General features: G+C 43.2%; 1 long non-coding RNA gene across 1 annotated transcript; it reads left to right on the forward strand.

Moving 5' to 3' along the window:
- The first annotated feature begins 1,226 nt into the window (after window positions 1-1,226).
- Window positions 1,227-17,805, forward strand: LOC115100311. Its single transcript, XR_003859029.1, has 3 exons — window positions 1,227-1,390; window positions 17,321-17,414; window positions 17,507-17,805. It is a non-coding gene; the product is annotated as an uncharacterized LOC115100311 (long non-coding RNA).
- The last annotated feature ends 6,624 nt before the right edge of the window (window positions 17,806-24,429 follow it).

Raw genomic sequence — 24,429 nt, forward strand, 5'->3', positions numbered from 1 at the left:
GGGAGACCTGCAGCTTCTCATAGGGCTGGAAGACGAGAGCTTTGGTCAGCTTGAATCTATTCAGGAACATTCTCTCTCTCTCAGCTCCTTTAAGTCTGCTCTGAGGTGAAATATTCTGTTGTGGACAATTCGGTATCTCCTGGTAAGTCCATAAAATACAGGAGTAGATGCACTCTTTTTATGCATATCTATCTTAGCCCAAGTGATAAGAAAGTCACTGTCCTATGTATACCCCTTATATACACGCTGTAGTTAATTGTTAGAAATGAGCCTAGGATGTGTTTCAGCTGTGTCAAGTGACCACCCCTCTTTCCACCTCTGAGCCATCCCAAATCAGTAGTGACAGATACTGCAGTGATCATGCAAGTGTCTCATTAAAAGCAGTGAAAAATGGCTCCAAAACAAGACTTTATATCTTTTTCCAATTAAATTCCAATAGCATCCAACAGAGAAAAATGAAAGAGGAATAGTATTTTCCAGGCACCAGGAATTTTAATGGGAGGAAAAGAAACATTTTCTTTTCATAGTAAACAGTGAAAATTTCATGGGCAAAGGTGAAGCTGCCTGGAGTAAACTCCTGCTCCTTCTGTTCAGAGCAGAAGTCTCAAAGAAGGAAATTTTAAAAAGCATACATGTAGGTGAATAACCCTTTCTCAGCAAGGTAAGAGTTGGAGCAGAGCCTTATAATGGCAAGCATAGGCAGGCTTCTATCTCATTTTCCAAATATCTTATTCCGGCCATTCCAAATAAGTATTTTAGTGTTTCAAAATACACCAAATAGCAAATAAATAACCCTGTTTACAAAAGTATTCAAGAAAAAAACAATATCATGGCATTATACACCTAGCAAAGGCCCAAACCTCAACATTTGAATCAAGCCTTTAAGCTGTTCCTTTATCATTTATTAATTTGATGATTGTTAATAGCCAGAATGACCATACCTGAGAACTTTTGATTTCCAGTCATTGTGAGGTTATCGTAGATTATTTGGGAAAAATGAGTGGCGAGGGGAAGGTGTATGCATACAAACTTCTCTCATGTTCATTCTAACACACACCTACTTGCTCATTTCCACACACAACTCTCACTTCTCTCCCTCTTCCACACATGCTCTCTCTCTCTTTCTCCTCGCAAGAACCCCCCTCCCCCTTACCCAGCAGCAGCAGCAGCTTCCTCCAACCCCTTGCAGCTAACAGGACAACTTCTCTTTCTTACAGCCATGCGGGCCGATGCTCCCCCTGCTTCTTCTTGTGGCACGTAAGCTCAGGTGATTTCCAGGGCCCATGTAGGCACTTCAGCAATAATTCCCAGAGTTTTCCAGTGTTTGCCCAGAGACCTAGCAATCTTTTGGAATTCCAGAGTCTCCAGGTCAAATCCAGACTGTTGCCAGGTATGAGAATGACTCACTAGACTATATTTTTTTGTTAGATGCATTGATGCTTGGCATTAAAAGTTCTTATTTTTCCCCATTCTTAGTAGATATACCACAAGGATGCCCAACTCCTGACTTAAAAAGCCACAGGCCTGGATATCAAGGTATCCACAATGCAGATGCATGAGATAGATTTGCATGCACCACCTCCATTGTATGCAAATCTATCTCATGCATATTCATTGTGGATATAACCTGGCCTGTTGCTGGCTCTTGAGGACTGGAGTAGGCCAATCCTGGTATACTACCTTGGCGTGTAAACAACTTTTCTCATTACCTGAAGCTATTAATACTGACTGATTTTTACTACCCAGTACTAGAATACCTAGCAGCAGAGAAAATCAGACCTTAAAATGTTAATGCCTAGTTGCTCACAAAGGGGCAGATTTTAAAAGCCTTGCGCACCGGTGCACCTATGTTGCATAGGTCGCCAGCGTGCACAAAGCCCCGGGACGCGCGTAAGTCCCGGGGATTTGCTTGGGGGGGTGGCACGGGGCGGCGCGGCATTCGGGGGCATTCCAGGGACGGGGCCGTGGGCATGGTGCCAGCCCAGGGGTGTGGCCGAGGCCTCCGAACCAGCCCCCAGGCCGGGGAATGGCAAGCCAGCAGCCTGCAGGCGTAACTTTCTTAACAAAGGTAGGGGGGGTGGAAAAAAAGTTCCCTCCGAGGCCGCTCCGATTTCGAAGCAGCCTCGGAGGGAACAGAGGCAGGCTGCTCGGCTCGGTGCGTACAGGTTGCACAATTGTGCACACCCCTGCACGCGCCGACCCTGGATTTTATAACATTCGCGCGGCAGCGCGCACATGTTATAAAATCGGGCGAAGATTTGTTCACACCAGGTTGCGAGAACAAATCTACGCCCGCGCATAACTTTAAAAATCTACCCCAAAGGGTCCTGTTTTCTAGAATTTTGCCATAGAAACAGGGGAAATCCTATTTGAAAATAAAACTAAATATTTTTTTACTCATTATCTGACCATTGGAAAAGTGGGATAGAAATTGTGGCCAAGAATATTTACAATATGGGACAGATTTTAAAAGTTATGCACATGGCCTACATTTGTGCGCGCTACCCGGCGTGCACAAATGTACACCCGATTTTATAACATGCGCGCACAGCCGCGTGCATGTTATAAAATCAGGGGTCGGCGCGCGCAAAGGGGTGCACACTAGTGTACCTTGGTCGCCGAGCCCTCGGGAAGACCAGCTGGCTTTTCCCGTTCCCTCCGAGACCGCTCCAAAATCGGAGCGGCCTCGGAGGGAACTTTCCTTCCCCCCCCCCCCCCCACCTTCCCCTCCCTTCTCCTACCTGTCCTGCCCCCCCCCAGCCCGGAAAAAAACAAACCCGTACCTTTGTTGTGGAAGTTACGTCTGCCAGAGGCAGGCATAACTTGCGCACGCCAGCCGAGTGCCGGCGCGCTATCCCCCGGCACAGCGGCAAAGGGCCGCTGTGCCGGAGTCCTCGGGCACACCTCCCAGACCGCCCCCGGACCGCCCAGCCTCGCCCCCGTACCGCCACACCCTGGACCGTCTGCCCCACCCCCTGCCCACCCCTTCAGAAAAGCCCCGGGACATACGCGCGTCCTGGGGCTTTCCGCGCGCCGCCGGGCCTTTTGAAAATAGGCCCGGTGGCGCGCGGAAATCCTTGAAAATCTGCCCCATTTGTGCAGATGATTATTTAAGAAGAGAGAAGAAACAAGATGTTAGATGAATTAGTGATTTTTTTCTCCTTCCAATTTGTATAAAACTCCTTGAGTGCTCTGCTGAACTGACCCTTTATCTATGTTCAAGACAGCACCAGAAAGCATTCGAATTTCCTCAGTTATCCTTAGTAAAATATGTAAAAGTTGCTGAAGGTATAAACACTCCAAAAGGTTAAAAAAGTGCAGTAATTACTATTACAGTCTTCTTTTTTTTTTACTTCAATTCAAATTTCTAATAACACTAGACATGTTTTCAGTACCCACAGCGGATGCCTGATCCCTACAGCTATAGTGAACCATTAACTTTAATTAAAATTTACAAGTCTAATGTTACATCTGCTAAAAGCATTAACTTCCATGTTAATTACCAAAATGTTAATTTTGCATTAAAATACGAATGTTCCCTTTTGATAGTTCATCTGTGATTTAATTATTTATTTACATGGACTATGTATCATAAAATTAATAGAAGCAGCGATACAAGTATAACAAATTTGAATACTGGGAAATGATAGCAAAATTTGAACTAAATAGTGGAATTTTATGATCATAGCAGAAGACAGCAAATGATTGCAGCTTGCAGTGTGTGCATTTGATTTTAGGTAGATATAGTGTGGAAGAGAAAAGTAAAGAAGTGATTTTGTGAATGTTGACCTTAGCCCATAATGCAGTGATTCCTAATCCTCTCTTGGAAGCACATCTAGACTATCTTGTTTTTAGGATCCCTATAATGAATATTCATGAGATTATCATACATTTGAATACACTGAAGGTCCACTGTATCTCATGCATATTTTTTGTGGCTATCCTGAAAACCAGATTGGTTAAGAACATAAGAACATGCCATACTGGGTCAGACCAAGGGTCCATCAAGCCCAGCATCCTGTTTCCAACAGTGGCCAATCCAGGCCATAAGAACCTGGCAAGTACCCAAAAACTAAGGGGCAGATATTAAAAGCCCTACGCGTGTAAATCCAGCTGGATTTACACGTGCAGGGGGTTACGTGCACCGAGACTATTTTGCATAGGCCCTGCGACGCGCGCAAGCCCCGGGACATGTGTAAATCCCGGGGCTTGAAAAAAGGGGCAGGGCATGGGCGGTCCGGGGTGAGGCAGGGGCGTAACCAGAGGCCTTTGTGGGGCCGCTAGGCCGGGAGATCGCGCGCTGGCACTCGGCTGGCGCGCGCAACCTATGCCTGCCCAGAGGCAGGCACAACTTGTAAAACAAAGGTGAGGGGGGGTTTTAGGTAGGGCTGGGGGGCGGGTTAGGTAGGGAAAGGGAGGGGAGTGGAAGGAAAGTTCCCTCCGAGGCCGCATTCAGAGCGGCCTTGGAGGGAACGGGGAAAGCCATCGGGGCTCCCCTAGGGCTCGCCGCACGCAAGGTGCACAAGCGTGCACCCCCTTGCGCACGCCGACCCTGGATTTTATAACATGCGCACGGCTGCGCACGCATGTTATTAAATCGGGCGTACATTTGTGCACGCTGGGTTGCGCGCACAAATGTACGCCCCCGCGTACCTCTTAAAATCCGGCCCTAAGTTTATCCCATGCTACTGATGCTAGTAATATTTGTTTGGAATTATTAAGGAAATAGGTATAGTTGGGTAATAAGACTATGTAGTGGATATTTTAAGTAAAACATTAGTATTCTGGTAATAAAGAGGCACTAGGTTTTTTAATATTAGGAAAAGTACATGAGGTAAATTTTGTGCTCAAACGAATGATGCTGTTTGAAGCCCATTGTGGGCAAGAGCCTGTGGATCACAATTTGTGAGCACTATTTCATCTGATACTTTTCCTTTTTTGATTGTCCTTTTTTAGACTGTGGGCTTTTTCTGTTATTAGGAGGACGGTTGAGCTCAGTATATTTGTGATTTGATACTCTATTGGACTATGACACCATGAGTCGTCTTTTGTGACTACCAAAGGTTTAACCACTTTATAATATACCACCTTCCCCAGCCCCAACAATTCGACAGGCAAGACCAAAGGGAAAAAATGGTCAAGATTTTATTATTTGCATAGCATACAATTTTTTTGTGACTTCTTTTTTTTAATGCCTCAGAGATTGGATGTGAAAAAGACATGAAAGAAAGAAAATGTAGTATCAGAACTGAATTTGCATAGTCTTAGGTACACAAAAAAAGAATTGTTTTGGCAGTGATAAATACAGTACAAATGGATAAAATTCAGATTAATTATTTTGTTAAGACTGGTGCATTTTTCCTGTTTCTCATTTCCATTTGTATGGGACTTCCACATAGGTGTTACGTTCGTGCCTATTCTCGCCCTCGCTCCACCCTCTCTACCTTTGTGGCGACTCCCTTCGGCTCAGACAGACAGATGCAGCCGTGGCTTCTCCCCGCCTCTTGGTCCCAGTATCCCCGGGCTGGCCTGACGCCACGGATTCGCCATGTTCCTGATGACGTAAGGGCGCGCGCACGCTCCAGACTTTGTACCAGCAAGGGCACAAACCTCGGGGGCGTCCCCCCCGTAGTGAAGGCATCCGTTTTCAATTTAAAAGGTCTTTGTTTGCTAACTACAAACGAGTTAGCAAGGAACTTCAACGGGACTTGCTTCGGCAGTCCACGCTACTTGCAACAACGATCCGAGTCAGCAAGGGGAAATCTTTCTCCACTGCTCGGCCTTTTCAAACTTAGCAGGAGTACCCGCTCCTCGGGGGCTCCGCTCTCTCTCTTCTTGATTTCAGATTGTTGGACGGGATCCGGTACTCGCTCCGAGGGCCTTCGTTCCCAAAGGCTCAGAAGACTCCTATTGCCTGGAGGCAATCGCAGACATGAACACAGTGAGTCCTATTACAGACAGGAACCGGTACTCGCTCCACGAGGGCCCTTGTTCCTAATCTCTAAGACTCCCTTCTGTCTAAGACGTTATCGCAGGTATGGAGATCGTGAGTTACCATTGCAGATTGCAGATAGGAACCGGTACTCGCTCCATGAGGGTCTATGTTCCTAATACCTTTCTCAGACTCTCTTCTTCCTCAGAAGATATCGCATACCTATATCTTATGGATTACTATTACAGATTAACAGATAGGACCCAGTACTCGCTCCACGAGGGCCTATGTTCCTAAATCTCTCCTAGCCTCTCTTCTATTCCAGAAGCCATTCCATACACAGTTATTGTGAGTTCTACTTCAGTCTGCATATAGGAACTAGTACTCGCCTGCGGCTCCTGTTCCTGAATACTGAAGACTCTCTGTTGCATAAGAAGACATTACAGATATCTACAATTGTGAGTGTATCATCTACCACTGGTTATGTCTCTCCTTACAGCTCAGCAACTCAGAGATCGTAATTCCAGTATTAGAGGGACTTCAGCCCTGCCAGGCACATCAACTCACTACTGCCACCTCTGGTGGTTCTACCTCCAGTCTAATAAAGAACTATCTGTGTTTGTCTCAATACTCCAGCCTAGCCAGTGGTCCCTCTCAGGATCTCCACTTGAGGGCGCTGTCATCTGCCATCGGCCCAGGGATTCACTATTTCTACTAAGTGTTACTCCTTACACTAATAGAGCGATATTATCATCTGCCACTCTCTGGGGGCCACCCACATCAGACCACTACTCCTCTTTCTGTGGAAGCTGATCCATATCAGATAGCTATCTCCCCATGGGGATCATACAGGTTGCTGGCTCATATTTCTACAGGAACAAAGCATAACAGTTGCTACTCCTTCCTTCTGGGGAAGCAGAGCACTAACAGATTGCTAAACTCCTCCTACAGGAGCCAAGCCTATCAGATTGCTATCTCCTCCCTTTGGGAGGAGCTGATCGATTCCAGATCGCTCACTCCGCCCTTCTGGCGGGGTGAGCGCTAGCAGATTGCTAACTCCTTGGCAGATTCCTAACAGATTGCTAACTCCTTAGCAAGATCCGTAACAGATTGCTAACTCCTCCTTCAACGGGAGTATCCAGCAGCCAGATTATAACAATAGGTAAGCTGAAAAGATAAAAGCTGAGCCACTGACTTCTAAATATGTAAAAAAAAAAAAAAAAATTCCCACATTTATTATATAAGTTTATAGATCTCCCATGCTTCCCTATAATCTGTTTATACAGTGTTATTAAGATCCAGAGAGGTAAGTGAAGCTGAGCCATTCTGTTGTGGCCCCAAATGGTGAATAAAAATCTATAATTTATTCACAAGAAATCACGGGAGCCAACAAAATATAATATAAAGGGCTACAAGGGACTTTTCCATGTTAATCTGATGTTAAGAAACCGTTGTCCATTGGGTGTTTTTACTGGCATGCTCCTATTACCGAAGGCCCATTTCTGTTCCTGAGGGACTCTAGAAAAGTAGGAGGCGAATAGACACAGCCCTGCAATGGATGAAATTTATAAACCTGCTGTGTACTTGCTCTTTTGCTCTCACAAATGTGTAATTAGTGCAGGCAAACCCAAATTTAACTTCTTTACTATTGGTGCTAAACTATCTCAAAGGACACTTTTAGTGAAATTCAGATGAAATATAAACAGTTCTGTATCTTTCTGGTTTTTTTTTCTTTTTACCTCACAAACAATTATCATAGCTTATATTAGAAACGTATGAGTCTTACTTTTCCAGTGGTACAAAATCTATTTCTACAGCAGATGGTTCTGAAGATATCAAATGTATGAGGGGACCCTTAAACTGTACTCCTGCCCATTCACAACTGAAGAGTCTGAAATATGTAGGCAATCCAGTCTTAATTGGCTTAACACTCTGCTGTGTTTAAAAACACATTGTATCTTGTTTTTTTAATTACATAAAAGTGTTTTACAACCAACAGCAGTTATATGAAACAGAGAAAGCAGTGCCTATCCCATTTTTGGATAGCTTGGAGAGGGGATCAAATTCCATCCTGTATAGAGCTGGTGCTGAGACTTTTTCACATTCTTTCATGACAGCATCTGGCTATGCTGATAATTTTAAGAATTTAAACAGTCAGGCTGTGGCTGTTGGCTGGTATGTGGATCCTACTCTAGCCCAGTACCATCCAAAGATAACACTCGTTAGTTTCTAATAGACTTTGAGGGAGGAAAAATCTAAACATTTCATAATATTTTTAGACTTACGGAGTGTTTTCCTTCTAAAACCTTAGCCTAATGAGATTTGCAATTATAGCACTTCAGAAACATTCCTGCATATACCTCCGTAGACTTCCAAGATGAGAAGGAAAAGTAGGGGTGCTATCATTGCCAATTAGTTTGTTAAGCCGGGACGGTGAAAGATTCAAAATGCTAAGGATCACAGAGTCTATTGTATGGTGTGGAGTAAACGTCCCAGGAGTACTCTCCTTCCATAATTTTGTGCTCTGAACACTGTTCCGCAAACTCTCCTTTTGTTTAATGGAACCAAAGACTATGTTACAAATCTTTAGCTGAGCTCTCTAGGGGCTATCCAAATATGTCATGCTCAAGACATTTTGGCAAAGGAGTATAAATAAGCTCCAAAATATTTGTCTAATATATCCATTAAACAGCCCCACTGAGATTTCTCACTTGCACAGTCCCATAGCATATGGAAGATAGAACCAGAGGCCTTTTGGCAGTTCTAGCAGGTTGGGGATTGTGACTTATCAAATTGAGTCCTAATGACTAGTTTAATTGAGCATCTGTGCAGTATTTTATAGTTAGCAAATTGGTATCCAGTAGCTGTTACACAGGCAGTGCTGAGGTCCATGCAATCAGCCTGGGTCATATCTTCCCCATCTCCTTTATTTTAGGAGATGTATTGGCACTAGATCTTTTCCTGAATTTGTCTTGCTATGATATACTGTATGTCTTATATAAAATGATATATTTTATCTGATTTAACTTGATCCTAGAACAGCTCACTTGAAGCATAAGTTTCTTTTATATGCTATTTCAAAGCTATAAAAAATGTAAAACATTATTATATATGTAATGAATATAAAATGGCATAAATATGCACTTAGATTTGTCAGTGAAGATGATATCTATGAAAAGTAATATAAAATCTTTATATCCTCTAACAGGGATTTGGCATTCTTTGGTGCAGCATGACATTAGTTAAAAGAAAGACACAAAAGCAACTAAATAGGTTGGTTTTTTTTAATATTGGGGCTGAATCTCATTTTTTTCTGCTATGAGGAGGATTTTATATACTGTATTATCTATCAAATTAAGTGGTGGATAATATGCATAGCCGGAAAAGATTTGATTCTGACTCCAGAATCAAAGCCAACAAGGTGATTTTCTCTTAAATAATAGTTTTAGGTTAGATAAATCAGAGAGACTAAAAGATATAGGGCTTGATTCATCCAGCTTGATTGAGGTCAGAAAGAAAGCTGTATTGAATAGTTGTTTGGGAAGCCTAGTGAATAAAAAGAAATTACTATTCAAACCTGGAGCAGGGAGACTAGAAAGCAGCAAACTGTAATAATGAGCACATAATGAAGCACTGGAGGCCCACCTGGTTCTGAGCGACTGAAAGCATTAATCACGTTATTACACTATACATGACCCTGATTATCCTTTTTTCAGATGTGTAAAATTACTCAGATGATGTCAGTCCCCTATAGACTATGGCAGGGAAACTACACTGAGCATGCTCTGGCCATGACATTAGTGTGACCTGAAGACAAGAAGCCCAAAATGCCTGCCCACCTGTCAATCTCCATAGCACTTCTTTTGTGCAATCCTTGTACATCGTGGCACCATAGAAATCAATAGAGAAAATCCCAGAACTCACACATTTAAATGTAAAGCAAGGAGATGTGTAAACATTTCATGATGCCTAGTTTCCTTTTTTGTACAGAAATTTGTGCATGCTTATGACAACGCTTGTAATGTGAATTTCTATGTAATAAGCTCCTTATTAAACATTTGTGATAGTCTTTCTCTATAGGAAACTAGGCAAGAATTGGAGTTAGCTGGTGGCCAGAGGCACTACACAGTAGCAAGACAGTTTTAAAAATGCTTGATGCCAGCCAATGGCATGGAACTTTAAAACTGTTCGATAACACCACAATGCGCTCTGAACTCTCTGAAATTTTAAACGAACTGAATTGAACTTGCCTGTCCTGGCTGTCAAGAGCACATGAAAAGTGTGAGCTACGGATCGCTGGGCACTTTACTCTCTGTGGCACACATTTGAAGAAAACTGAATGGGTAACTCAAAAGTTATTTGGGGTGGACAGAAACAGACATGATGAGCCTATAAGGCCAGTTTTCCTATAAGAAACAAGGTTAAAAAATGCATTGCTGGCAGAAAAAAAATAGTAATGTCTAAGTTGCAATACCCAAGGAACTGTTGGTATTCAAAGCTAGCAGTCATCCTAGTGTAAAAAAGCACTTTTTCCCACATTCTCTGTTCACCATCCTTCATTCTCAGCTATCCTGTCCAAGAGGGAATAGTGTTCATAAGGCCTTAGCCACAAACTCTCCCTTACATATACCATGCAATCCTCGGCCCTTACATTCCTGCCATACAAAGCAAAAGTAGGGGCACTGTGCACTGGAGTCTTAACTGTTACACATAAATATTCCATCACTACCGCTCCTGTTGTCAAGGTTCAACTGAGCCATAGGTGGTCTCAGAGTGATATTTCCACATACCTTGCTTTCACGAAGAGGCTTCAGGTCAGGCCCAGCAGAAATAGATGCCTAGGAGGATGGATCAGAGTGGCACAGTCACCACCAGGCTAAAATTACCATGAGATGGTCAGGGGCCAGGAAGCAGGTGAGGTGATTCAGGAGTCAGGAACCAAGCAAGGCAAACCAGAAGTCAAGCAATCAGGTTCGTGATTCATTATAATGTTCCTTCTGGCCTTAGTTCCTGCTTCTCTTTAGGACTCTACCCTCTCTTGCTGCAGTCATTGATCCCTAGGTATAGGTCCTAGAGATCTCCCAGAGAAGCCAAATATACATCATAGTATCTGCATCCTTGCTTTCTGTGGCTCCACTACTTAGGCCTGGATTCTCTAAGGTCGCAGACTTTTCACGTGCGAAAAGTCCCTTTTCGCGTGCGATACGCTTCGAAAATGACCTCCCTTAGTATCCTGCCTCTGATGCTGACTTTTGCCAGTTCTAGTACCAGAATTCCTGTCACCTACCCTATATCCCCAGCAGGGGGATCTGCCATCATATATCCTATTCCTGCAAGTGTTCTGCCAACTTCCATACCACATCCATTACACACAGCATGGTATCCTCTAGGATAAGCTCCCTGCCTGCCTCCTGCTATCAAAGCTCTAAACAAGGTGCATGCTAGCATACATGGATGTAATCTTGTTATTTACACACAGATGGACACATATAGAAGACAAAAAGTGGCTGTTTTCACACACTCTTCTCAAAGGCTGCTGTTAATGATAACCATAGGGCAAACAGTATCTATCAACTGTGCCTAGGAAGCACAAAAAGCTTTGATTCCTTTCAATGCTGGTAATACAACACACTGATGGTGGTTCTGGATTCAGTATTAACATACAAGCAGAATGTGCTTATACTCATTACTTGACCAAGAGTCACAATAGCCAAAGCCCTGGCTGCCATCACCATGAAACCCAGCTGTTTCTCACTAATCTTCCCCCAAGCTCATCCTCCTGGATGGCTTTTAGGATGAGGAAGACTATATGTGGAGGATTACATAAAAACATAAGAATTGCCATACTCGGTCAGACCAAGGGTCCATCAAGCCCAGTATCCTGTTTCCAACAGTGGCCAATCCAGGCCATAAGAACCTGGCAAGTACCAAAACATTAAATAAATCTCAAGCTACTATTGCTTAATAATTAATAGCAGTTTATGGATTTTTCCTCTAGGAACTTATCCAAACCATTTTTAAACCTAGTTACACTAACTGCTGTAACCACATCCTCTGGCAATGAATTCCAGAGAACTATTCACTGCGTGAAATAATTTTCTTTGATTTGTTTTAAATGAGCTACTTGCTAACTTCATGGAGTGCCCCCTAGTCCTATTATCTGAGAAAGTAAATGACTGATTTACATTAACTTGATCAAGTCCTTTCATGATTTTGTAGACCTCTATCATATTCCCCCCCCCCCCCCCCCCCTCTTTAGTAGTCTCTTCTCCAAACTGAACAGCCCTAACTTCCTTAGCCTTACCTCTTACAGCAACTGTTCCATGCCACTTATCATTTTGGTCGCCCTTCTCTGCACTTTCTCCAGTGCAACTAGATCTTTTTTGAGAAGCGGCGACCAGAATTGCACACAGTATTCAAGATGCGGTCTCACCATAGAGCGATACAGAGGCATTATGATATCCATTGTTTTATTTGCCTTTCCCTTCTTAATAATTCCTAACATTTTGTTTGCTGTTTTGATGGCTACAGTACACTGAGCCGACAATTTCAATGTATTATCCACTGTGACACCTAGATCTCTTTCCTGTGGTAACTCCTAAGATAGAACCTAACATTGTGCAGCTACAGCAATGGCTATTTTTCCCTATATGCATCCATGTTAAATTTCATCTGCCATTTGGAAGCCCAATCTTCCAGTCTAGCAAGGTCCTCCTGTAATTTATCACAATCCGCTTGAGATTTAACTACTCTGCAAATTCGATCACCTCACTCGTCATACCCCTTTCCAGATCATTTATAAATATATTAAAAAGCACCTGTCCAAGTATAGATCCCTGAGGCACCCAACTGTTTACTTTTTTCCACTGTGAAAACAGACCATTTAATCCTACTCTGTTTCCTGTCTTTTAACCAGCTTGCAATCCACAAAAGGACATTGTCCCCTATCCCATGTCTTTTTAGTTTTCTTAGAAGCCTCTCATGCGGGACTTTGTCAAACGCCTTCTGAAAATCCAAATACTCCACATCTACTGGTTCACCTTTGTCCACATGTTTATTCACCCCCTTCAAAAAAATGTAGAAGATTTATGAGACAAGACTTCCCTTGGGTAAATCAGTGCTGGCTGTGTCTATCTAAATGTTTTGTGATTTTATTCTTTATAACAGTTTCTACTATTTTTCCCAGCACTGAAGTCAGGCTTGCCGGTCTATAGTTTCCCAGATCATCCTTGGAGCCCTTTTTATATATCGGGGTTACATTGGCCATCTTAGTCTTCAGGTTCAACAGATTATTTTAATGATAGGTTACAAATTAACTGAAATAGGTCTGAAATTTCATTTTTTAGTTCTTTCAGAAACTGGGGTGTATGCCATCTGGTCCAGGTGATTTACTACTCTTCAGTTTGTCAGTCTGGCCTACCACATCTGTTGCATTCGTGCCTGCCCGTCGCACTCGCTCCATCCTTTCTACCTGTGTGACGACACCCTCCAGGTCTGAGGGACAGCTTGCGGCATCTCCCTGCCATGTCTCTTCGGAATCCCCGGGTGGCCTGATGCTGCGGATCCACCATGTTCCTGATGATGTAAGGGTGCACGTGTGCTCCAGAGTTTGTACCAGTAAGGGAGCGAACCTCGGGGGCGTTCCCCCGTAGTGACGTCATCCACTTCCAACTTAAAAGGTCCTTGCTTGCAACTACGAATCGAGTTAGCAAGGACTCGAATCTTACTCTCTTGGATACGATTCACCCAAGCTACTCTCCCTTCTTGTACTTACCAGGGGTACCCGCTCCTTGGGGGCCCCGCTCTCTCTTCTTGATTTCAGATTGCTAAGACGGGATCCAGTACTCGCTCCACGAGGGCCTATTTCCTAAAACCCTCCAAAGACTCTCTTCTATTCCAGAAGCCATCTCATACACAGATATTGTGAGTTCTCTTTCCAAACTGCATATAGGGACCAGTACTCGCCTACGGCTCCTGTTCCTGAATATACTGAAGACTCTCTGTTACATAGAAGCCATTACAGATATCTATAATTGTGAATGTATCATCTACTACTGGTTATGTATCCAGCATACCCTGGCTACTCACTACCTATAGTCTCTTGCTCTACAGCTCAGCAACCCAGAGACCGCAATTCCAGTATCAGAGGGACTTCAGCCCTGCCGGGCACATCAGCTCACTACTGCCACCTCTGGTGGTTCTACTTCCTGTCTAAAAGAACTATCTGTGTTTGTCTCCATACTCCAGCCTAGCCGGTGGTCCCTCTCAGGATATCCTCCTGGGGGCGCTGTCATCTGCCATTGGCCCAAGGATTCACCAATTTACAATAAGTATTTATCCCTTACACTGCTGGGCGGTATCATACAGACTGCCACTCTGTGGGAGCCAACCCACCATAGATCCTTAACTCCGCCCACAGAATATTACAAACTGCTAGCTCCTCCCCTTGGGGGAGCAGCATTGAACAACATCTTCCAGGTTCACTGTGATTTGGTTCAGTTCATCTGAATCATCACCCTTGAAAACCATCTCGGAAATGGGTATCTCCCCAACATATGCTCTTCTGTAAACACTAAAGCAAAGAACATTTTTAATCTTTCCACAATGGCCTTATCTTCCCTAAATTCCCCTTTAACCCCTCAATCATCTAATGATCCAGTTGACTCCCTCACAGTCTTTCTGCTTTGGATATATTTTAAAAGTTTTTATTGTTAGTTTTTGCCTTTACGGCCAACTTCTTGTCAAATTCTTTCTTAGCCTGTCTTATCAATATCTTACATTTAACTTGCCAATGCTTAATACTAGTTTCTTCTGATGGATCCTTCTTCCAATTTTTGAATGAGATCTTTTGGCTAAAATAGCCTCTTTCACCTCACTTTTTAGCCATGCTGGCAATTGCTTGACCTTCCTTCCACCTTTCTTAATGCGAGGAATACATATGGATTGTGCTTCTAGGATGGTATTTTTTAATAATGTCCATGTCTGTTGCACCATTTTTACCTTTGTAGCTGCACCTTTCTATATTTCTCATTTTATCAAAGTTTTCCTTTTGAAAGTTTAGTGCTATAACTATGGATTTACTTACTGTCCCCCTTCCAGTCATTAATTCAAATTTGATTATATTATGATCACTATTGCCAAGCGGCCCTATCACCATTATCTCTCTCACCAAACCCTGTGCTCCACTGAGAATTAGCTCTAAAATTGCTCCCTCTCTCATCGGTTCCTGAACCAATTGCTCAATAAAACTGTCATTTATTCCATCCAGGAACTTTCTCTCTCTAGTATGACCTAATGTTTCATTTACCTAGTCAATATTGGGGTAATTGAAATCTACACACTATAAACAGTTATAATAAAGCACAACGAGTGCAAGTCTCACTATCAAGACGTTGTGTAATGGTATTTTTAAGATTTTTTCTTAAAGGTGCTATTATTATTATCTAAAGAGCCATCATAACACCTGCAGGCATACCAGCATGTTTTGCTTGAAGGTTTTGCCACCTCAGGTCATTTTTAATCATTGGCCCCAGTCCTTTATTTTTCCACCAATTTTTTTGGATTTTTTGTTTTTGTAAAATTCAATATCGGGGTAAATACGCTCGTTGAAGTAACTCGGAAATTTTATTTAAAGCCCAGTCCGACGCGCGTTTCGCTCCGCTTCATCAGGGACTGAAACAAGTATCCTCCGCTTCTATTTTTGGAGATAAATTGCCCCGTTACTCAGTTGTTGGCTTACTTCTAGCCTTCCAACCTTGCCGCCGTGTTTCTCTCTCTGGCGTCCGGCTCGGACGCCAGAGAGAGAAACACGGCTGAGGAGCCGTTTGTTCCAAACTTTGGAAAAGATAAGTGGACTTTTCCAAATTTAAGTGGTGTTAGAAGTTTATCCTTGCTTAAAAAAAAGTTTACCTTCGCTAAAAATAAGAAGGAATAGTTCACCTGTGTGTTTAAATACGGCATTTTCACAACGTGTTTTGCAACAAAAGGACTCTCTAAAAATTGAAAATTCAACAAAAAAAGAGAATTTGGGATACCCTATGATTATTCCATGAGTGCTTGCACATAAATTAAAAGTGCTTGAGATTTGAAACACCGGTTTGGGTGTATATGTATAGTCACTCACTTATGAGGGTAAACCCGTCCGATCATTGATCACGACGTTGTATGTGATTTCTTTTTTTGATATAGCATTGGGGAAGGCAGCATGGGAGGTAAAAGCCCTACTCGCGGGGGAAAGGCTCCGCGGACAGGATTCATGACATAAGGTATGGGGAATTTCTGAATTTAAGTTAAAAGGCTGCTTCATTTTTTTGTTTTAGTGTGACAGTGTCACCTGCCTATAAATTAAAGGATGAGCTAGGGATGGGAGGGTTGGGAAATACAAACACACAGACTTCTGTTTTTTGCCTGCCCTCTGACTAGCTATTCAATACAGACACACAAATACACTAAATAATATACCACAATAGTTTTACTTCTTCCCAATACTTTTTTAAGTTTACAAAAGTACTTACTGATTTTTTTCAGCTGCTAGCAAGAAGATCCTCTCCTCTCAGTGCTCCCACTGGATGGTGGGTTACTGAGCTCTTCCCTTGCAATCTTGTCTTGCCAACTCTAAGTTTGACATTTCTTGTCACCTGTCTTTCTGTGCAAGAAGGGTAGGGTTTGCACACATTACTGATGAGTCCAGTGCGTACTGCTAGAATGAGTGTTTTCTCTAGTCTAATACTTTACTTTGTCCTTATTGAAGTCAATTACCAATGAATCTCTTCTTTTTTTTATGCTTTTCACACCACCCTGACCCCATGACCTGCCTGCTTTTAGTGCAGGGTTTCGACCAGGGCACCCTGCCTCTTAAGTACCAGAATTACAAAAGTGGAGTAGAACAGGGGTTTTTGAAGGATCTTTAAGAGTAAGAGGGCCCAAACGGTCAGCTGTGTTTGGTCACGGAGATCCAGCCCTTGAGAATTTCCCTGTACATGCCTGTCATTGTCCATAATGGTTCCTTATATCCGTGTCTTTTCATATCTGTCTCCAACTGGCATGCTGATGTGGTATCTGTTGTGTTCTCCTGTCTTGTTTGTGTGTCATTTAGTCCAACTTTTCAGTATGCTCCCTCCCTCTGCCCCTTTCTGTTGTCCCTGTGTTCGTCTGCTGTGGCATTGTTTATCTTCTTTGCTTTGGGTGCAGTCCAGTGTATATGCAATAGAAAGGTGTGTGTTGTTTCTGTGCTCCCCAAGTTGTGCCTGTCCTATTGCTTATCTTTATCCTTCTGGGTTACTTTGTGTGTTTGCTCTCTGCTATGCATCCTGTTTTTCTATTCTTTGTTCACTCTTCTTATTCTAACTCTGTGTTTCTCCCCATTTCTTTTGTTTTTCCTTTCCAAAGCACCCATATCCTACAGTCCAGGCATGCCAACAGCATGTAAGCATTCCATAAGTCTTGCTGTGGAAGTGAAGAGATGCCCCTGTTGGAGATGATGGTGTGTATTCTGCCTTCTTAATTGCTTTGCACCTGCTGTTTTCTGTGTTGGCTATGAGGCATCCTGACTGACTGTCCTCTTATTTATTTCAGCCTTGCCATGAGATGCTGTTGTTCCAACTCCAGATGCAGCATGAGGAATAGGAGGGACCATGCCTGTAGGCGGGCATAGGACCCACACTCCCTCTCCTAAAAGGAGCCAGGAACACCATCCACACACACACGCACGCACATACTCTCCAGCTACCAGAAAGGGGGCATGCGATTAAAAAGAAAGAAAAGTTGGCATTTGTTTAAAAAACAATATACATAAAAGGGCTGCAGGAGTGCAGTGAATTAGAGAGAGAGAGAGAGGGCTCAGTTTGATACTCGATATATATGGACCAATTTAAGAAGGCACTTTAAATTGGGGTGAATTTTCAGGAGATGGGGGGGGGGGGGTGTTACAGACACATTCAGAGGTATCCATTGTAAAATTGACATCATTAAAGAATTTTTGACCTTATAAGTGATAAAGTTGATTTGTACAATGCAGCTAGCAGACACCGCATTGTACAAATCAACTCCCCTTGTTAGAATTTTCATCCCTTATAAGGTAAACATTTTTTTAATGATGTTGAGGCTCCGATGTTCACTGGACTCCTGCGCCTAGTGAGGAGCTGTAGCAAAGTGGCGCACGTAACGGCTGAGGAAACTTTGGAGTTACCCATGTCAGTGCTGGCCCCCGCCTCTGGAATGCCCATGCCCTGCCCTGCCCTGCCCATTTCCCGCCTACTTTTTCTGGGTGCGCATACCTCAATGTACACGTGCCCTTCCTGGCTCTTTAAAATTTGCGTAGCTCCTGCACAGCCCACTTACGCACACATGTGGCCATTTTTGCGCGCACAAGGCTTTTAAAATCTAACTCATAATTTCTATGCTCCATGCATGTTAATGATTAGTTTTAGTGCTATGTCAGTGTGAATGATGATTATGCGTGCTGGAGTGTGATTAAGGCTTGACAACTAGCATCATATTTTCAAGTCAGGTTGATCTAGTTCATGTTTTACTCATGGACCTGTAGTTCTGATTTCCCTAAGAAAAGCAAGGCTACAAGGCCATGCTTGCAATGTGTTAAAAATCAGGACTGGATCAGCTTGTCCTAAGAAAACAGAACCTGTTGGCTGCCCTGATATGAGTATGTGTGTGCGCAGTGTAAGTTCTGATAGTGTAGTTGTGTGAGAGTGAATGCAAGGGTGATGTGTAAACACTGGGGGGGGGGGGGGGGGGGTTAGAGAAGGGACATGTGTGTTTAGTGAATATTTTGGGACACTTGTCAAGAAGGCAGGGGCTGTCAAAACTTTTTCAAAAGACAAGTGCCACGAAGAACAATGGCAATCACAGTTCTGTCTTTTAAAAATAGTGAGAAACAGGACTTTTTCACATCTCTTTTTAAAATTCTGTTCCAATAGATAGCGTGAAAGAAAAGATGGTGACATGAGCCAGTTATCATCATTTTCCATGGGGAAAAAAAAAAGCATTTTTTCCTCTCATAGGAAATCATGAGAACTACATGGACAAAAGGGAGTCTGGACTGACTTACTAGTGCTCTAAGTAGGAATGAATGTGTTCAAGATAAAATCGCCTTTTCACACCTTTCATTATCTTACATCCTTCACACCTATGGTTTTACTTCTCCATCTTCCCCCTCTCACTTGCCTCTTGCTCTCATTGTCTTTCCCAGGCCTCAGTATCCCTACTTACCAGCTCTCCAACTCCCATTCCCACCCACCCTTTCTTACTCCTTCACCAGCCCTTCCCAACCTCTATTTCTTACCATCATCTCACATCCCTTGCCCTATCTGTCACTTCATTCTCATATCCCCCACCCAATCGCTCAATCCCCACTGTTCCCTCTTACAAATCTCTGAATTCCTGTTCTCCCATCCCTGCGTACCCAGCCTCCCAAGTCTTCACTCAATTCCCATCTCCACTCATACCCCTGATTCAGTCCATGAGTCCCTGCTGCCCCTCATCTCCAATCTCTGCTCTCCCAAGTCCCCATGAAAAATCCCATTCCCTGATTCCCCCCCAGCCAATCACTGAAATTTCACTTTTCCACAACCCCTTAGTTCCCATTCTATCCCTCACTCCCCAAGCCTTTTTTCTCTAAAGTCCCAGCTTATACCTCCATCTTATTCTCTGAGTCCCTGCTGCTGCCCTCTCACCAAACCTCTGAGTCCCTGGTCTACCAAATCCACACTGCCCCCCCCCCCCCCACCTCCTCCCTGAGTCTTCATTCTCCCAAGTCCCCACTCAATGCCCCCCATCCTTGCTCTCCATCAAATCCCTGAGTCCTCGCATTCCCCCAATCTAAATCCAGTCTCCACTACCTGATCCAGTCATGTGCCCATTCTCCTCCTAATCCCCCCCCCCCGAGTCTACACTGACCCCACCCTCCATCCATAAGCCCCCACTTCTCCACTTCAAAATTGCTCTTCCACCCTAAGCTGTCTGCCTCCTGGTGATTGCACTTCCTCACCCCTCGGCTCCGCAGGAGAGCAAAGCAGCCATTGGTTGCTTCTAACCCTGCTGCTCCTTCCACCACTTGTGCCTCTCCTCTGCCTTAGAGGCAATCCATATCAGCATAGAAGGGAGAGGAGAAGCAGGTTAGCAGTGCTAGGACCATTCTTCCTATTTCCTGGGGTCAGGGAGGAGGCGCGAGGCTCCGTCACTTTTTTTGAACCTGGCAGCTGTGGGTGGGGTGAGGCTGGGCTGGAGATGGACTTGGACTGGTGGGCATTTTTTGGTCCCACCCAGGCTGTATTTTAGAAGATAGTGCTGGCCAGCCAGCAGTAATTCTTCAGCATGGAGAAAGAGGGCAGTGAGGATTTGGAGCATGGGTGTCAGCAGCAAACAACAACTCAGACCTATCAAGAGGTGCAGTGGGAGAGAAGGTAGGGCAGTGGAAGTCAGCATGCCTTTTCTGTTCAGCCCTGCGGATATATTGGGGGGGGGGGGGCATGGGCAAGGAGTTCTTGATGATGGCATGATTCCCCGTTAGGTGTTGGCCCTTTCCCTCAGTGCCACCCCAAAAAGTCTGGTGGTCTAGGCAGCCGCCTAGCCCTCCTAATGGAAGAATCAGCCCTGCCAATTATTTATTTATGTAAAATGTATAGGCAACACCTCCCCCCGCCCCATCAACATTTCTAAACAGTTTCTAGAAAACATTCGTAAGTCTTTACATATATTGAGACCTGGGTATAAAATGTTAAGAATCAGCATAGCATAAATAGAACATAAAAACATAAAACATGCTAAAACCTTGTCTGCTGGAAAGACTGCAAGGAACATCATTGACCAGATTAAAGGCTCACTGGAATAAAAGTGGCTTTACCATCTTCCTAATCTTTATGAAGGAATTCCTCTTTAGTCCTTGTGGCACAGCACATACACACACACAGTTTGAGAGCAATGTTAAAACTGGGCGGTGCAATTCCATTTAAACCTTTAAAAACTAATAAAATAATTTTAGATAGACAAACTAAAGAGTAGCAAATGATAATGGAGAGGATAGGCTGGCTCTGCCTCCTACACACTGAATACCTTATTTCAAGCTCTTCAGAATAAGTTTGGGAGTGTTTCAAAACAAATGGAATAACAAATAAATATCCTGTTTTGCAACAGCAGGTGTTTGGGAAAACCCAATATTCAGCCACTATTCACTTAATGGAAGTGAATTGAGCCCTTAAATGTAGTTGTTTAAATGTCTTTATTAAGATGATTTATGTATCTTTGTAAACCACCTTGTACAAAAAGGTTGCTATAGGCAGTATATAAAAATGTTTAAATAAGAATAAAATAAATAAAAATTTCGATCATAATGTATGCACTAATCAAGTTGCAGAATTCTCTGAGACTTTGTGGGTATGCGTCAATCCATGAGTTACACTATGCAAAGTGGTAAATTGGGCCTGCCCAGGGACCAGAGGCGGTGCTGGATTAAATTCCTGAGCCCAGCTGCTGCTTGTTTGGCTGGTGCTAGAGACACTGCAGAGGCAGTGGTCACAGGCTCACAGCCCCAGAAAGGACAGAGTCCCACCCATCACTCGACAGTGAAACATATTGGCCAGGTTCAGGTGTCTTGGCTGCTGAACTTGGCCAATGTCATGGCACTATAGCCTTGATAGAGGCACATTATGATTGAGCTAGAATCCAATAAAGGAAACGGAAGCTGCTGCACAAAAAAACCAAACAAAAAAACCCGCCACCTACAGATACCTGAAGATTGCCCACAGATTGATTTTGGGAATCTGTAACTTTTTTTTTTTTTGCATAAAATGTTATTTAATGTATGTGACTGGCTTTCATATTGGAAACACTGTATACATACCTCTCCATCATCTTCTGCCAAGAAAATATAGATCTAAACATATAATTTTCCATGAACGCAGTAACTTACTTCAATGTGAAAAATTATCTGTAAACTGAAAGATATAGAGACATCATGACGTATTTTAGACTCAGCTATCTAATTGAAATCGTATTCACACATTCAAATTCAACTCATGTAAAAGGATCATGTAAAAGAAACAATAAAAATGTGACATTTGCAATTAGTTTTGTACTAGTGTGTTTTTCAAACTGTACTATCATACCACAAGGGAGGTGTGTCAGCATGCTATTAAAATGCAGTTTAATTTACCGTCCATTATTTCAATGCAAATTATAAAAACTACCATTAATTCCATCAGTTATGTTACCGATGAGCATATCATTTTATATGGCACTTACAATGCCATTCATCACCATCACAATAAAGAAAAGGAGACTGGTGTCTGAATGCACACACTAACAGAGGTATAAAAAGTATTACCTAGGGACCAGTTCGTTAAGCTGCATGCTAAAAAGTTATTAGCGTGGACATGTTACATTTTGTAGTGCTCACACCAAAATCATATTTAGCATGCAGTTCACTAAGATAATGATATGCAGAGCATGTGATCACTAAAAGAGTTACAGAAAATGTTAGGGTATATGCTAATGGGACATAGCGGTGAGAGTTAATAGCACCTGCACAGAATGGTGTTTACTAGTGCCTGTACATTATTTAGTGTGTGCACAGTGCTGTTTTTGGTCTCAGCTCCAACTCCTCCATTCCAAATGAATAAAATGACTACTAGCACCTGGGGGATAGTTTCTCCAAATGGATTTGTTTTGCGCATGCCATGACAAAAATAAACCTCACTTGTAAGCCACTTTGTACTTTTTGCCGTGTGTGTGCTTTTACAAATTGTTTTTCTTGTTGCTGGTCTGATTCTTTAAAGAGATTTTTCTACTATTTTGCTAACTCTGCTCCTTCTTTTTCCTATGTGCTCTGGTGGATTCTCACTCATTCCTCTTCATTGGAATCCCTGTCTGAGTTTAAGGTTAAAGACCAAATGTAGCCATTCACTTTTGTATTTCAGCTTTTATGGGGCACTTAGGTCTATTGATGCTGTTAACTTTGCCTGAAAGTCTATAATAGCTGTTCTGTATGTGCAGTCTATTTCTATAAGGCCCATAGCTTCTTCAGCTTTTGGGATATAGAGTCACAGCATACACTGATTCTTATAGATTAGTTGGTGGGCATGGAGGCATTTTCTCATTCTTATATCAAATTGGTCAAGATGTTTATGTGACCAGTCTATAATTCCAAATGTATGAGAGTGCAGAGGTTGCAAGTTGATTAATGGTTTGTATCCATGCTGTTAAAGCACTTTTCAAAGCAGTCTCAGGGATATATTTACTAGGGATGTGAATCGTTTTTCTGACGATTGAAAATATCGTACGATATTTTCAAACTAGTCAGAAATCGGGAGCTCCCCGAAACCGATAGGAAAACCCCACAAAATTGTTCGTGGGGTTCTCATTGTTTTGGGGGAGGGCGGGAAAAATGGCACACAAAAACAACCCCTAAACCCACACCGACCCTTTAAAACACATTCTTTAGCTTCCTCCACCCTCCCGACCCCCCCAAAACTTTTTTAAAGTACCTGGTGGTCCAGTGGGGGTCCCGGGAGCGATCTCCCGCTCTCGGAATGTTGGCTGCCACTAATCAAAATGGCGCCAATGGCCCTTTGCCCTTACCATGTGACAGGGTATCCGTGCCATTGGCCGGCCCCTGTCACATGGTAGGCGTAATGGACGGCCGGCGCCATCTTTAAAAATGGTGTGGGCCATCCAGTGCTCCTACCATGTGACAGGGGCCGGCCAATGGCACGGATACCCTGTCACATGGTAAGGGCAAAGGGCCATCGGCGCCATTTTGATTAGTGGCAGTCGACAGCCCGAGAACGGGAGATCGCTCCCGGGACCCCCACTGGACCACCAGGTACTTTAAAAAAGTTTTGGGGGGGTCGGGAGGGTGGAGGAAGCTAAAGAATGTGTTTTAAAGGGTCAGGGTGGGTTTTTTGTTTATCGGCTCGGGCGCAGCCGATAAAAAAAAACAAAAAACCGGACCCCACAAAAAAAAAATTCACGATTGTCCCCGAACCCGGAATCGGAACCGATTCTGGTTCCGATTCACATCTCTAATATTTACTAAGCTACGATAAGAGTATAATCTGTGAAAGACTGTTTATCATGTTATATACCACAATATCACACAATACTTTGAAAAAACTCTGACCTCTATTGAAATTAACTGCTTTGCATGCATAAAATTTACAAATGCAAGCAAAACAGCTAATGCATAGATAATCCCAAACAAGCAAAATAATGTGGCTGGCTGAAGCCGTGTTATTTGCCAAACAAACCAAAAGGTGTAGCTAACTGTACCCTGGAGCATCAGAACCTTAACACAAATCCTAATGCTTTGGCGCTGCTATTTAAAGAGCCTTTTGCCCCCCCCCCCCCCCTCAGAACACTCCTTGCCCACCACCTCTGACTTACCTGGCTAGGTTTTTAGCTGGATATATACTTAACCTGATAACCTGGTGATAAAAGTGGCGGGATTTTCAAAACCCATAGTTTGTCTAGCTAAGGGCCTCATTTTC

This window comes from Rhinatrema bivittatum, chromosome 10, assembly GCF_901001135.1.
Source record: "Rhinatrema bivittatum chromosome 10, aRhiBiv1.1, whole genome shotgun sequence".
Taxonomy (NCBI): Eukaryota; Metazoa; Chordata; class Amphibia; order Gymnophiona; family Rhinatrematidae; genus Rhinatrema; species Rhinatrema bivittatum.